The 14,245-nt window shown below is 42.8% G+C and overlaps 1 long non-coding RNA gene across 1 annotated transcript in view; it reads right to left on the bottom strand.

Annotated features, from left to right (window-relative positions):
* Positions 1–211: 211 nt before the first annotated feature.
* LOC135054720 (uncharacterized) overlaps positions 212–14,245 on the bottom strand; it is a 94,074-nt gene continuing 80,040 nt past the window's right edge. The window contains exon 3 of the long non-coding RNA XR_010243556.1: positions 212–1,404. This is a non-coding gene — a long non-coding RNA (uncharacterized LOC135054720). The remainder of the gene's footprint in view (positions 1,405–14,245) is intronic.

Below are 14,245 nucleotides of genomic sequence, written 5' to 3'. Positions count from 1 at the left end.
GGGGTGTTTAGGGCTAGGCTGCGGGGAGTGGGATAATTAGGGTTAGGCTGCGGGTGGAATGGTTAGCAGCAGATGGGGGGGTAGTTATGGTTGCCCATACACACATTTGCATCATCACACACAGTGCTATCTGTGCTAGGTGCAATTTCTATGATGCTGTTTTCACAGTGGACAGTGCTTGTGACTCTCCTCATTGCACCCCTTAGTGGAGGTCCCAGAAGCAGCAAGTATAAGCTACAGTATATGCAAACAGGCAGCACATTATTCTGGGGTCTACCATAAACCATATTGAGTATGAAGGTACTGCATTTGTTATCGTTAGACAGAGCTGGGATCTCCCTGTGGAATCCCAATGCAGAGCTTCCAGTGTCACTACTGATACATGAGAATAAGCACAGTAAGAATGTGTATGACCTGAGAGCAGGAGAAGGGAGGGGAAGGAATTGAGGCAGAGCTGATATACACCTCATAGGAGGCCTAGCAGTGCTGTCATACAGAGGGCCAGGTACCAGTAAGAGGAAGGGGAGAGATCCTGCTCACATGTATCCGCTCATTGTAACGCTGACATTACATCACACACTCAGGGCTGATTCATAGCTGTACACTAATATTACCACAGACGTGATCTGTGTCTCAGAGGATGTGTTTAAATATACTAATGTAGCAGCTTCCGGGATCTGTATTGAGACGCTTACAGCTGCCTGTACACACGTTTGCATCATCGATGTAGATCCAGAAAACATCGACTTCCCGACTATGTCTTTGGTTACTCAGAAAGGATGTTGCAAGTGAGATGCTGGAGAGGTGATTCCTGTGTAAATGATCACAGTTGCCGGCTGTTACTCGCCTCAAAAACTGCCTGGACATGCCGCGTTTTTGCTGCGAAAACTTTGGCATAGTGAATCCCATTGGGGTGACGTAGAGCTACACTTGTGCATCGTGCGTCAGTCCATGCTGAGCAGCACAACTAAGGGCGAATCATGTCTCATGAATGTGGGGGCATCGTGAGCATAGAGGAGGAATTGCAGCAATTCAGAGGTGGGTGTACACAGAGATCCGTTTCTCACAGGCGGATGGATGAGTGGTGCAGCCACAGAGGTGCCCATGTCTGATTACCGGCTGAGACCCATAATTATCTCTGAGATCCCAGTGTGGCCAAGTTGTGAGCAAATCTGAATCATCCCCAATCAATGTTAATGTACTTTTGAATATAACACAATCTTGTGGATGTAACTCAATAATCTTACACCAGAAGCTGCAGCCCGCCTCACACACTCTCGAAGTTTATGTCCAGAGTCCCCGAGAGCATTGTATGACAGGTCCAGTCTAGTCAGTGACAGGTTTGTAGTAAGAACAGAGCGGAGATCATCACAGCAAGAGGAGGTCAGAGCACAGCCCGATATCCTGATGAGAGATGAGGGATCTGTATTAGGTCATTTCTTATCACTTACAGCCTCACACTCAGCATGATGTCATCACTGACAGAATAATACAATGTACAGTAGATACAATTGTTGGTGTGCTGTGAATATCAGCTATTAGGCTATAGTTATGTGCCAATGAAAAAGTTCTTGATTTTTTGTATATAGATGAGGGCAGTTATGTGTGTGGCCAAAAATATGTTAGCTTAAAGCAGGGGCAGCCAAATGTGCACCCCCCCCCCCCCCACACCCTTTCTTATTGCAGCTAAAGTCCAGCCCCACTCCCTATCTGGGATTTCTCCAGAGATTCAGACACCTCTGTCTGGACTCTGGGGGTAGGGGGGAATGTAATAGGGGCCAAGTTTGCTGAGGTTTGGGATTTTGGCCGAGATTGCCCATACAATTAAAGTAGCAATCATTTACAATGCAAAACCAGGTTGGTTTAACGTTGTAAATAATTGCAGCTTTAAAAATATGAGCAATCTCTGCCAAAATCCTGAACCTCAGCAAACTCGTCCCCTATTACATTTCCCCCCAGATGTTGTAAATGCTTTGCACAACTCACTGGCCCTCTATACAGCTACATATCACTAACGGGGACATGTACTAAGCAGTGAAGAGTGAAGTGGACCAGTAGAGAAGTTGCCCATGTTAACCAATCAGCATTGAAGTAACATTTATAATTTGCATACAGTAAAATACACAGTAAAATACACAGAGCAGCTTGCTCACTTCTACAATCTTTTCAATGCTTAGTCATACTTACCTACTTTCAGTTTCTCCTCTCCGGGAGAAGCCCGGAGAGGAGACAATGCAGGAGACTTGGGGGGCGGGGCCGGGCTGTGACATCATCAAGCCTCTCCCCCAGATCGAAAAATGCAGCGATTTGTGGGTCCGCTGGAAGGGGGCGGGGCTAAAATGATGCGATTCGCGTCATTTGAACCTCTTCCCCTCCCCACGGACCCACGAATACGGGAGAGTATGTCTCCATCCTGCCCGCATCACTAGGGTGCAAGCAGGATGCGGAAGACCTGCCTACTCTTCTGGGGGTGCGGGGGGATACCCAAAAAAACAGGAGCCTCCCGCAGCTTCTGGGAGAGTAGGCAAGTATGATCTTAGTACATCTCCCCTTAGTGGTCTCTTTAGTAAGTCTTGGATGAAAATAAAGTGGAGGGAGACAAAGTACTGGCCAGCCAGCTCCTGTCATTTTTCAAACCCACTAATAATATTGAATTTTGAGTTAAAGATACTCCCGCACCAGGATTTAAATAGTAAGTATTATACAGGGAATATTAATGGCATAACAATTTATATTGACAAATCAAATATTTAAACACAGAGAACATTTAGGTTGATTAAATGTACATATACAAATTTTAAAAAGAGAAAAGAAAATCAACTTTTAATAGCAGCACTCTTTCCCTTCCACAAGAAAATTAATTCTTCTTCAAAAAGGATAACATGTTTGATACTTTATTCAGAAACTTGTAAAATAAAGAAGTTCCAATACCCATATGTGATGTAGGTATCTTTATTATCATCACATATGATGTATTATATATGTCCCCTTAGGTCATGTAGAGTGAAGTATAAAATTATTAAAGACAGAATAAAGTGTAGAAAAGAAAATACATTTTAGTGAATGAAGATGTTTTAAAATAGAATAAAGTGCTAGTACGCGGTCTTTATTCTGTAAATTGATCCAATACCTGTGAGTTAGCAATTTATATTAGTATTCCTTAAGTGACCACTGGCTATTTTGCCATTGATATCTATGAAGGGTTACAAATGTAGCAATATTTAGCATGATGTTTACAAATTCTTCATTCAGTGTTTAGAATGCAACATTAGTTGCTTTTAGGTGATGAGATGAAGATATTTGGAATAACCCTGCAATTTGGAGTATATCCCTATTTTATAGATGATAATAATAATAATAATAATAATAATAATAATAATAATAATATTAATAATAATAATATGTTTTCCTACTCTTCAAATGTAGGATGATTCCAGATTCCCATGCTTATATATAGCTTGTTTCTTACACATTGAATGTAATGTGAGTTGCCACTTTTAGGATTTTGATATAGGATTGCTGATAAATGCCCCTTGGTCCGTCTAGTGCCTCACTTGACTCTCCTAGCTACAAAAATGAGACATGATAATCCAAGTATCTTGCATGAATAACTGATTAATAAATAGCTGTTGGAGATGAATAATTAGTGATGATGTTTACAGCAGTGTATATACTGATACTGTAGGAATTGAATCATAACGCTGGAAGATAAACCTCCCCTTATCACAGTCTTACATGTACGTGGCCAGTGTTGATCATAATGCTGACTGGTTAACCTTTCTTAACACCTCTTTGATGGATTATACCATGAGAGGACACAGGAATTGGATATGTACAATATTAACATTACAGACCATGCACAGCAATAATAATAAGTGTCATTCAGAAGGATTGCCAATACCCAGTCTTTATTATGTGTTATTTATGATTCTTCACATAGCCACTATTTACTTGCCAGTGATATGTGTTAAGGGTTACACACATAGCATTATTTGCATAAGATTTGCAAATTACTAATTCAGTAATCAAGATATAATGTTTATTACTTTCCAGTGATATACCAATATTTATATATTTATACCAAAACTGCAGTGTAAAATGTATTCCTACTTTTCATCACTGGATGGTAATATGTATTAAATGTTGAATATTCACAGCTACTATTCTCTCCAGCTGAGGTATTGAGGCTATATTTATCAGGAACAATGCTAGTATATGCCCCTATTTCCTTGCACACTTTAATTGAATATAGAACAGAACAGATTGAATTGTTGTATTATATTTTCTCATATATCCAGATAGCAATTTGAGTGCCTATTCCTGCTTAAATAACTAGCTGGTATTGCCCTAGGCAGCGCAGGTATACATCCCCTGCTTATAGGTGGTTTATTTTTGCACAATGGATTTTATATGAGTTACCACTGTTTAAATATAAAATATTCAAATATTGGCAGGTAAACTTCCATCTAACCGGTGCCCCAGGTAGCTCTCCTAACAGGGGAGAAAAACCACAGAGATCCACAAGTCCCACATCAATGATAAGTTTAACAAGAGCTGACATTTGGGAATAAAGCTCCCCGTATCACATGTAGATTGCCAGCATGAATCTGTAATACTGCATGGTAGCCCCTCCTTACATTTGATTTACAAATTACACTATAAGGTCCCCAGGATTTGAGTATCTATAAGTCTGTAGCCTAGACTATAGCCCTGACAAAGCTTAGTAAAGTTAAATGCGCTTAGGCATTGTGGTGCATTGTCTTTACTGTTGTTAATAGTGATGAGCGGGTTCGGTTCCTCGGAAACCGAACCCCCCCGAACTTCACCCTTTTTACACGGGTACGAGCCATACTCGGATTCTCCCGTATAAATCGGTTGACCCGAGCGCGCCCAAACATCATCATCCCGCTGTCGGATTCTTGCGAGATTCGGATTCAATATAAGCAGCCGCACATCGCCGCCATTTTCACTCGTGCATTGGAAATGTTAGGGAGAGGACGTGGCTGGCGTCCTCCCCGTTTATGTTGATGCATTGCAAATATTTTGTGCTTGCTTATTACTTAATTGTGGGGACTGGGGAGCAACTGTATATAGGAGGAGTACAGTGCAGAGTTTTGCTGACAGTGACCACCAGTATACGTTGTTTGCCTGAAAAACAATCCATATCTGTGCTGAGTGTGCTGCATATATCTGTGCTCACACTGCTTAATTGTGGGGACTGGGGAGCAGATGTATTATATAGGAGTACAGAGCAGAGTTTTGCTGACAGTGACCACCAGTATAAGTTGTCTGCCTGAAAAAACACTCCATATCTGTGCTCAGTGTGCAGCATATATCTGTGCTCACTGCGCTTTATTGTGGGGACTAGGGAGCAGCTGTATTATATAGGAGGAGTACAGTGCAGAGTTTTGCTGACAGTGACCACCAGTATATATAGCAGTACGGTACGGAAGGCCACTGCTGTACCTACCTCTGTGTCGTCAAGTATACTATCCATCTACATTCTATACCTGTGGTGCATTTTAGTTTTGCAGTTTGCTGACACAGTGACCACCAGTATATATAGCAGTATGGTACGGAAGGCCACTGCTGTACCTACCTCTGTGTCGTCAAGTATACTATCCATCTACATTCTATACCTGTGGTGCATTTTAATTTTGCAGTTTGCTGACACAGTGACCACCAGTATATATAGCAGTACGGTACGGAAGGCCACTGCTGTACCTACCTCTGTGTCATCAAGTATACTATCCATCTACATTCTATACCTGTGGTGCATTTCAGTTGTGCAGTTTGCTGACAGTGACCACCAGTATATATAGCAGTACGGTACGGAAGGCCACTGCTGTACCTACCTCTGTGTCATCAAGTATACTATCCATCTACATTCTGTACCTGTGGTGCATTTCAGTTGTGCAGTTTGCTAACAGTGACCACCAGTATATATAGCAGTACGGTACGGAAGGCCACTGCTGTACATACCTCTGTGTTGTCAAGTATACTATCCATCTACATTCTACACCTGTAGTGCATTTCAGTTGTGCAGTTTGCTGACAGTGACCACCAGTATATATAGCAGTACGGTACGGAAGGCCATTGCTGTACCTACCTCTGTGTCGTCAAGTATACTATCCATCTACATTCTATACCTGTGGTGCATTTCAGTTGTGCAGTTTGCTGACAGTGACCACCAGTATATATAGTAGTACGGTACAGAAGGCTACTGCTCTACCCACCTCTGTGTCGTCAAGTATACTATTCATCTACATTCTATACCTGTGGTGCATTTCAGTTGTGCAGTTTGCTGACAGTGACCACCAGTATATATAGCAGTACGGTACGGAAGGCCACTGCTCTACCCACCTCTGTGTCATCAAGTATACTATCCATCCATACCTGTGGTGCATTTCAGTTGTGCAGTTTGCTGACAGTGACCACCAGTATATATAGCAGTACGGTACAGAAGGCCACTGCTCTTTCCACCTCTGTGTCGTCAAGTATACTATCCATCTACATTCTATACCTGTGGTGCATTTCAGTTGTGCAGTTTGCTGACAGTGACCACCAGTATATATAGCAGCATGGTACGGAAGGCCACTGCTGTACCTACGTCTGTGTCGTCAAGTATACTATCCATCTACATTCTTTACCTGTGGTGCATTTCAGTTGTGCAGTTTGCTGACAGTGACCACCAGTATATATAGCAGTATGGTACGGAAGGCCACTGCTGTACATACCTCTGTGTCGTCAAGTATACTATCCATCTACATTCTACACCTGTGGTGCATTTCAGTTGTGCAGTTTGCTGACAGTGACCACCAGTATATATAGCAGTACGGTACGGAAGGCCATTGCTGTACCTACCTCTGTGTCGACAAGTATACTATCCATCTACATTCTACACCTGTGGTGCATTTCAGTTGTGCAGTTTGCTGACAGTGACCACCAGTATATATAGCAGTACGGTACGGAAGGCCACTGCTGTACCTACCTCTGTGTCGTCAAGTATACTATCCATCTACATTCTATACCTGTGGTGCATTTCAGTTGTGCAGTTTGCTGACAGTGACCACCAGTATATATAGCAGTACGGTACGGAAGGCCACTGCTGTACCTACCTCTGTGTCATCAAGTATACTATCCATCTACATTCTATACCTGTGGTGCATTTCAGTTGTGCAGTTTGCTGACAGTGACCACCAGTATATATAGCAGTACGGTACGGAAGGCCACTGCTGTACATACCTCTGTGTCGTCAAGTATACTATCCATCTACATTCTACACCTGTGGTGCATTTCAGTTGTGCAGTTTGCTGACAGTGACCACCAGTATATATAGCAGTACGGTACAGAAGGCCATTGCTGTACCTACCTCTGTGTCGTCAATATACTATCCATCTACATTCTACACCTGTGGTGCATTTCAGTTGTGCAGTTTGCTGACAGTGACCACCAGTATATATAGCAATATGGTACGGAAGGCTACTGCTCTACCCACCTCTGTGTATTCAAGTATACTATTCATCTACATTCTATACCTGTGGTGCATTTCAGTTGTGCAGTTTGCTGACAGTGACCACCATTATATATAGCAGTACGGTACGGAAGGCCACTGCTCTACCCACCTCTGTGTCGTCAAGTATACTATCCATCCATACCTGTGGTGCATTTTAGTTTTGCACTTTGGTGAAAGTGCCCACCAGTATATATAGCAGTACGGTACGGAAGGCCACTGCTCTTCCCACCTCTGTGTCGTCAAGTATACTATCCATCTACATTCTATACCTGTGGTGCATTTCAGTTGTGCAGTTTGCTGACAGTGACCACCAGTATATATAGCAGTACGGTACGGAAGGCCACTGCTGTACCTACCTCTGTGTCTTCAAGTATACTATCCATCTACATTCTGTACCTGTGGTGCATTTTAGTTTTGCAGTTTGCTGACAAAGTGACCACCAGTATATATAGCAGTTTGGTACGGAAGGCCACTGCTGTACCTACCTTTGTGCCCTCAAGTATACTATCCATCTACATTCTATACCTGTGGTGCATTTCAGTTGTGCGCAGTATATATAGTAGTAGGCCATTGCTACTGATACTGGCATATAATTCCACACATTAAAAAATGTAGAACAAAAATGCCGAAGGTAAAATAGGGAAAGATCAATATCCACTTCCACCTCGTGCTGAAGCTGCTGCCACTAGTCATGGCCGAGATGATGAAATGCCATCAACGTCGTCTGCCAAGGCCGATGCCCAATGTCATAGTAGAGAGCATGAAAAATCCAAAAAACAAAAGTTCAGTAAAATGACCCAAAAATCTAAATTGAAAGTGTCTGATGAGAAGCGTAAACTTGCCAATATGCCATTTACGACACGGAGTGGCAAGGAACAGTTGAGGCCCTGGCCTATGTCCATGGCTAGTGGTTCAGATTCACATTGATAAAGCTAAAAATTTATCGTATATATAACCCTCTATGAGGTCTAAGAACTCTGTACGCTATCTACGTGAGAAGTACCGTAAGGGTACGCAAGTTGCGTATCGATCGCTTAGCCGTGATCGAGACGCTCAGGCGTCACGTTCACTCACGGCCAAGTGATCGCAGGCAGGCAGACTATTGGCTGTTGACTTATCGTAATGATTCGCTATAGCGTAGCAGCGCTCGGGACCACGAGGAGATCACCAGCGATGCAGACGCTCACAACGTTAAACCTTTATATCTATACCTTTAACAATGAAATACACAGTAAACCTTAGTGTAGAGACAAAGTGTAAGTGCAACCTTGTGTAACCTGATTAACTACAAAGCTGCTTGAGCGTAACAAATGCTCAGAGAATACTTAACACTATGAGAAAATACACAGATACTTGTTTAGGGTCCAAAGCCTATTAAATGTATTATAACTAATATACTTGTAAAAAGGAATCACAGTACAAATGATACACTACAATATAACAGAGACTTCCTAACCAAATAACTACACTATAAATACAATACAATACAATACAATCTAATCAAGGGAAAATACGAGAGAAAGAGTAGAGAGAGAGAGAGAGATAGAGAGAGAGAGAGAGAGAGATGGCTCACAGTAAGACAATATGTTTACGGAGAAAACTTACGCACAAGGGGAACGATCGCATGCGCCTCGATATCCAGCTCCCGATTATCAGCAATGAGAACCGTTGAAGAGAGTGAAGTTGGATATGGTCGGCCTGCTATTTATGCCCCACACACAATACAATTCAATGGTCCCTACAATCTCATTGTTCATTGGACACAGGAATTTGGCTTCGCATTATAACAAAAGGTCATAGGTTGATTCATACAGGTGGGCTGTGACTATTTCCAACTGCTCAGGTGGGAGGGAAACTGGGTTTCCCGCCGCATGGGTAATAAAGTGCAAATAAAGTAAATGTTCATAAACTTCTTATGTCCATAACTATTCGCACGAGCGATTGATCTGCTTCAAACCAACACCGGAATATTTCTAATTAAATATTCTTCCGATGGATACTAAACACCACTGTATTACTCCTATCTGACCCTTCGTATCAAACAAAGAGGGATTCCTCTGTTCATAAACATTCTATATTAACCAAACTTTCAGAATCTATCAAAGGGACCATGATCTACAAATTACATTATTAGTGAAAATATGTAATGATTGAGTCGCACGCTACAACCACATAAACTCTACCGTAAATACGCATACCATGCGCCTGCGGGTGCCCGCGACTCTGAGTATGCGCACGTACAGGAGAGCGTACGCATGCGCAGCACGGACCTGTGTGAGGTGCAAATATGGTAGTGTGCATAGAGATATTTTTCTGACTTTGACAGTCCACCCTTTGGCAGTCAATAATAACTGCCACTTCCTGAAAACATTTCAAAAGGAGAAAAATATATGTCAGGGGTTAATTAATTTCCATGGTTGGGTGAGGGAGGAGAGAGGAGTAGGTGTGAAGAGGGTATGACCTAGTGAGATAGTAGAAGCATGTGTGTATGAATCCATGTTTGGGGGGTCATGTATCATCGTGCCGTACGTGTTGTAAATCAAGCTTCGAGGTATTGCGAAGTATACATTTGAATTCCTTCTTATCCCGTGGTACAGGTCTGTGGATGGGCTGTCAAACTTTACCGAGCTCTTTTCGGATTTTGAACAAAATGGGGAGCACATTTTAGTTGATGATACATGAATGGGGGAATATGTGATTGCTGATATCTGTGCCTGTATTCCCTATACTATGTGTGTCATTACCTGAGGGTTGTAGAAATGAAGAAAAGACATAATTACGGTAAATGCGGTGGTATTCTATGTCAGGTTAATGTACATCTGTCGGTTGAAGTTTTGTTCGGTATCAGTTGAAAGTCGTCTTCTTTGCGCTGTTTTGCTCATTAAGCGTGAGCAATAAGCTTTGTCAATGCCATTAGATTTACAAAAAATGTTGGGCTAGCGTAATTTTAAGAATTCTAGGGAAACTGGGGATCCATGGCAAAGTTCATCAAGTGTCCATATCTCAAGTGGTCAAAACTTCTTCTTTGGTCTATCCGTTGTCTGTATAGCGTCTCATCAACTTCCTCGTCCAAGGGGGTCTTGTTATCTTGGAGAAAAACCAGAAAAACAGGTGAAAGAAACGGACCGTAGAAATCGCATTTTCGTCACATCATTGTTTCTATCGTTGGGTCGTAAATCAAATCCAGGTTAATTACAGTTTCCTCACTCCTCAAACTCATCACTCTGGTACTTTGTTTGCACCTCATTAAAGCCTGCCCGCATCTAAATATCAATCCAATCGATATAACAACACCTAAAATACATAGGAGAAACTTTCCAACATCCATTATGACTCCTTGAGCCCAGTCTCCTAAACCAGAGAACCAATTTCGCGGGTTCAACCATGACACCCAACCAGTCAGCTCATTACCTACAGCAGCAAGAGTGAGATTGTGTTTTCGGCGAAATTCCCACTTTAATTGGAGAATATCGTCCATCTTTTGGTCTATGACCTCTACCGGATCCTCGGTGCTATTCGTGATATACTCGCGACACTTTATGCCGTACTGTGTTGCCAATGTAACACAATATCCGCCTGTCACTGCTGTGAGGTAATTAAGAACCATTCTATGCTGTACCAGTTCTGTTTTATAAGCTTGGAGTTCTCTTCCAGTGTATCTAAACGTGTCATCATACATTTCAGTGATATTATCTAACAAATTGGCGAGTGCGGAAATGTATCTATAATTCATCACTCCTCGAGCGGTGCGAGTGAAATCTAACGCCACCAGAACCTGAATCCCGGTGGATTCATGGATCAGATCAGAGGCCGGATGCTCTAACCTTTCTGACAGTTGTCTTTTAACGAGGTGCTCGTAATGAGTGTGAGTATAAGGAGCTTGGGCACCACGGTGTATGTCTTTCATTTTATCATGAGTTACAGTCATTACTTCAGGCAATACTCTTCCAATATAACACAATCCTTCAGAGTTTGGGGCAAGCCACTTGTACGCCTTTCTCCCGCATATGAAATATGCATCATCGGGGAGAACATATGGGACGGAGAAAGACATTACCATATTACAAACCTTCCAGGTGAAATCTCCTAGCCCTAATTCTTCCATCTGCTTAATGCACGTATCAGGTTGTACGATATGTGCACAGTATCCTGGTGATACTTCTCCAACTCTAGTAATCCTATTTCCTAGGGTGTATCTATACCGGAAAGATTTTCCTCTACTGGCTATGTGGCGTACAAGCTCTGTATCTGTAGGCATTCTATCTGCTCTATGTGAAAAGGTCATGGTGTGGTTACTCCATGATACTTCCCAATTTCCCGGCTTTCTGGGATTGGAGATGTTAAAACATAATAGGGACCTATCCACGTGGTATTGGTGGAGCTTCAAACTAGGAGGGCTGGAGATATTAAACCTCCGGTCCACCGGTCTCCCACCATTTAACTCAAGTACCTCCCCTATCGTTAAAGGAAATGGTACTAGCCCTGATTTGCTATGACCCTGAGGTACTTGAGAGCATACCCAACAATCTGTTTTGTTTAATACATTACCCACTAAGGAGTGATAATCACTCAATGGATGTCGGTCCATATGGATATTAAAACTGGATTGGCATTTCTTAATGCACCCATCTTCAATGACATTGTTACAGAGCCTACAGATACAATTTTCTTCAGCTAACAATCCGTCACAATTTCTTCTATGGTCAATGCTATCGGATCGTTTTCTGATACTCGCCTTTGCTTGTTGGTTAGGTTGATCTTGGAAAACTACGCCTCCATCTTTATCATCAGAACTCATTCCAGAACCTCTATCGACCTCCATGGTACTCTCGCCGGAACAGACTGCTCTGGTCAACATCATGGTCAACAGGAAAATCCGGATCACAGTCTCTTGGGGCAAGTCCATCTTTGAGGAGGAGACGAAGAAGAATGAGAAGGAGGAAAAATACATTTGAGGGAGAGGGGATGGGAAGTGGAGAAAAACAATAAAATGGAGTGGGGAGTCGACAACAGCTCTCGGTCTTCAAGGCTCAGGTGCCGCCTCAGTCCTCCTGGAACAGACACTCCAGTGATACAACCTCTACCGTCTGTTCCTTATCACGGGACTTCTCTGGATCAGCAACCTTCTTGCAGTGGGATGAATGGACCCAAGTCTCTCTCTCAGCAACCTTCAATGCCGTAGTGCTAGTCAATAAGACCTGGTATGGTACTTCCCATCTGTCAATAAGGCAACCTGAGCGTAGAAAATTCCGTATCATTACATAATCCCCAGGTTCAATGTCATGACAATTACTATCAGGTAGATCAGGAATCACCAACTTCAGATTATCATTTTGATTCCTTAACTGTTTACTCATGTTAATCAAGTACTTTACAGTTACTTCATTGTTACATTTCAAATCATCCTGAGGGTTAATCATGACATGCGGTTGTCGACCAAATAAGATTTCAAAGGGGGACAGATTAAGAGGGGACCTGGGAGTGGTTCTGATACTGTACAATACAATGGGTAAAGCTTCTGGCCATGTCAATCCTGTCTCTGCCATCACTTTACTCAATTTATTTTTAATAGTGCTGTTCACTCTTTCGACCTTCGCACTCGCCTGTGGACGGTACGGAGTGTGCAGCTTGCTATCAATTCCCATCAACTTACACATTCCTTGAAAGACATCACCTGTAAAATGGGTACCCCTATCACTTTCGATTATTCTAGGGATACCATATCTACATACAAATTCCTGCACAATTTTCTTAGCAGTAAACAAAGCGGTATTTGTAGCTGCAGGAAATGCTTCGACCCAATTCGAGAAAACATCTATACAAACAAGTACATATTTCAAATTCCGACAAGGGGGTAATTGAATGAAGTCAATTTGTATTACCTGGAAAGGGCCGCCGGCAGGTGGGATATGGGATGGTTCTGTAGGTATTGCCTTTCCAATATTCTTTCTCAAACAGGTAAGGCATGACATTGCTCTTTTACTCGCATGAGAGGAGAATCCTGGGGCGCACCAATAGGCTCTTACCAATTTGCACATCCCTTCCTTGCCTAGATGAGTCAGCCCGTGAGCTGCTTCAGCCAGACATGGAAGATATGCTCTGGGGGCCACTGGTTTACCATGTCCATCCGTCCAGAGTCCTGAGGACTCTTGGCCACATCCCTTTGCCTTCCAGACTGCCTTTTCCTGTGTGGAACACAAATTTTGCATTTCACACAACTTCTGTGTGTTAATGGTATTAAATACCATTAATTGTGTGGTGTCTGTCTGTATGGGGGTAGCAGCTGCTAACTTAGCAGCTTCGTCTGCTCGGCTGTTACCAAGTGATACCGGGTCTTGGCTATATGTGTGTGCTTTACATTTGATAACAGCCACTCTGTCGGGTTCCTGTATCGCTGTTAGAAGCCTTTTTATGTGAGCTGCATGCGCTACCGGTGTACCAGCTGCCGTCATGAAATTTCTGAGGCGCCATAGGGCTCCGAAATCATGGACTACCCCGAATGCGTATCTAGAATCGGTGTAGATATTGGCTGACTTACCCTTAGCCAATTCACATGCTCTGGTTAGGGCGACCAGTTCAGCAACCTGGGCTGAGTGAGGTGGGCCTAGCGGTTCCGCTTCTATGGTGTCTTGGTCATCTACGACTGCGTATCCAGTACACAAGTCTCCCGAGTCTGACTGTCTGTGACAACTACCGTCCGTGTAGAACGTGAGTTCTGCATCTTCCAGT

The sequence above is a fragment of the Pseudophryne corroboree genome, chromosome 3, assembly GCF_028390025.1.
Source record: "Pseudophryne corroboree isolate aPseCor3 chromosome 3, aPseCor3.hap2, whole genome shotgun sequence".
Lineage (NCBI taxonomy): Eukaryota > Metazoa > Chordata > Amphibia > Anura > Myobatrachidae > Pseudophryne > Pseudophryne corroboree.
This window is presented reverse-complemented; position numbering and strand designations above follow the sequence as displayed.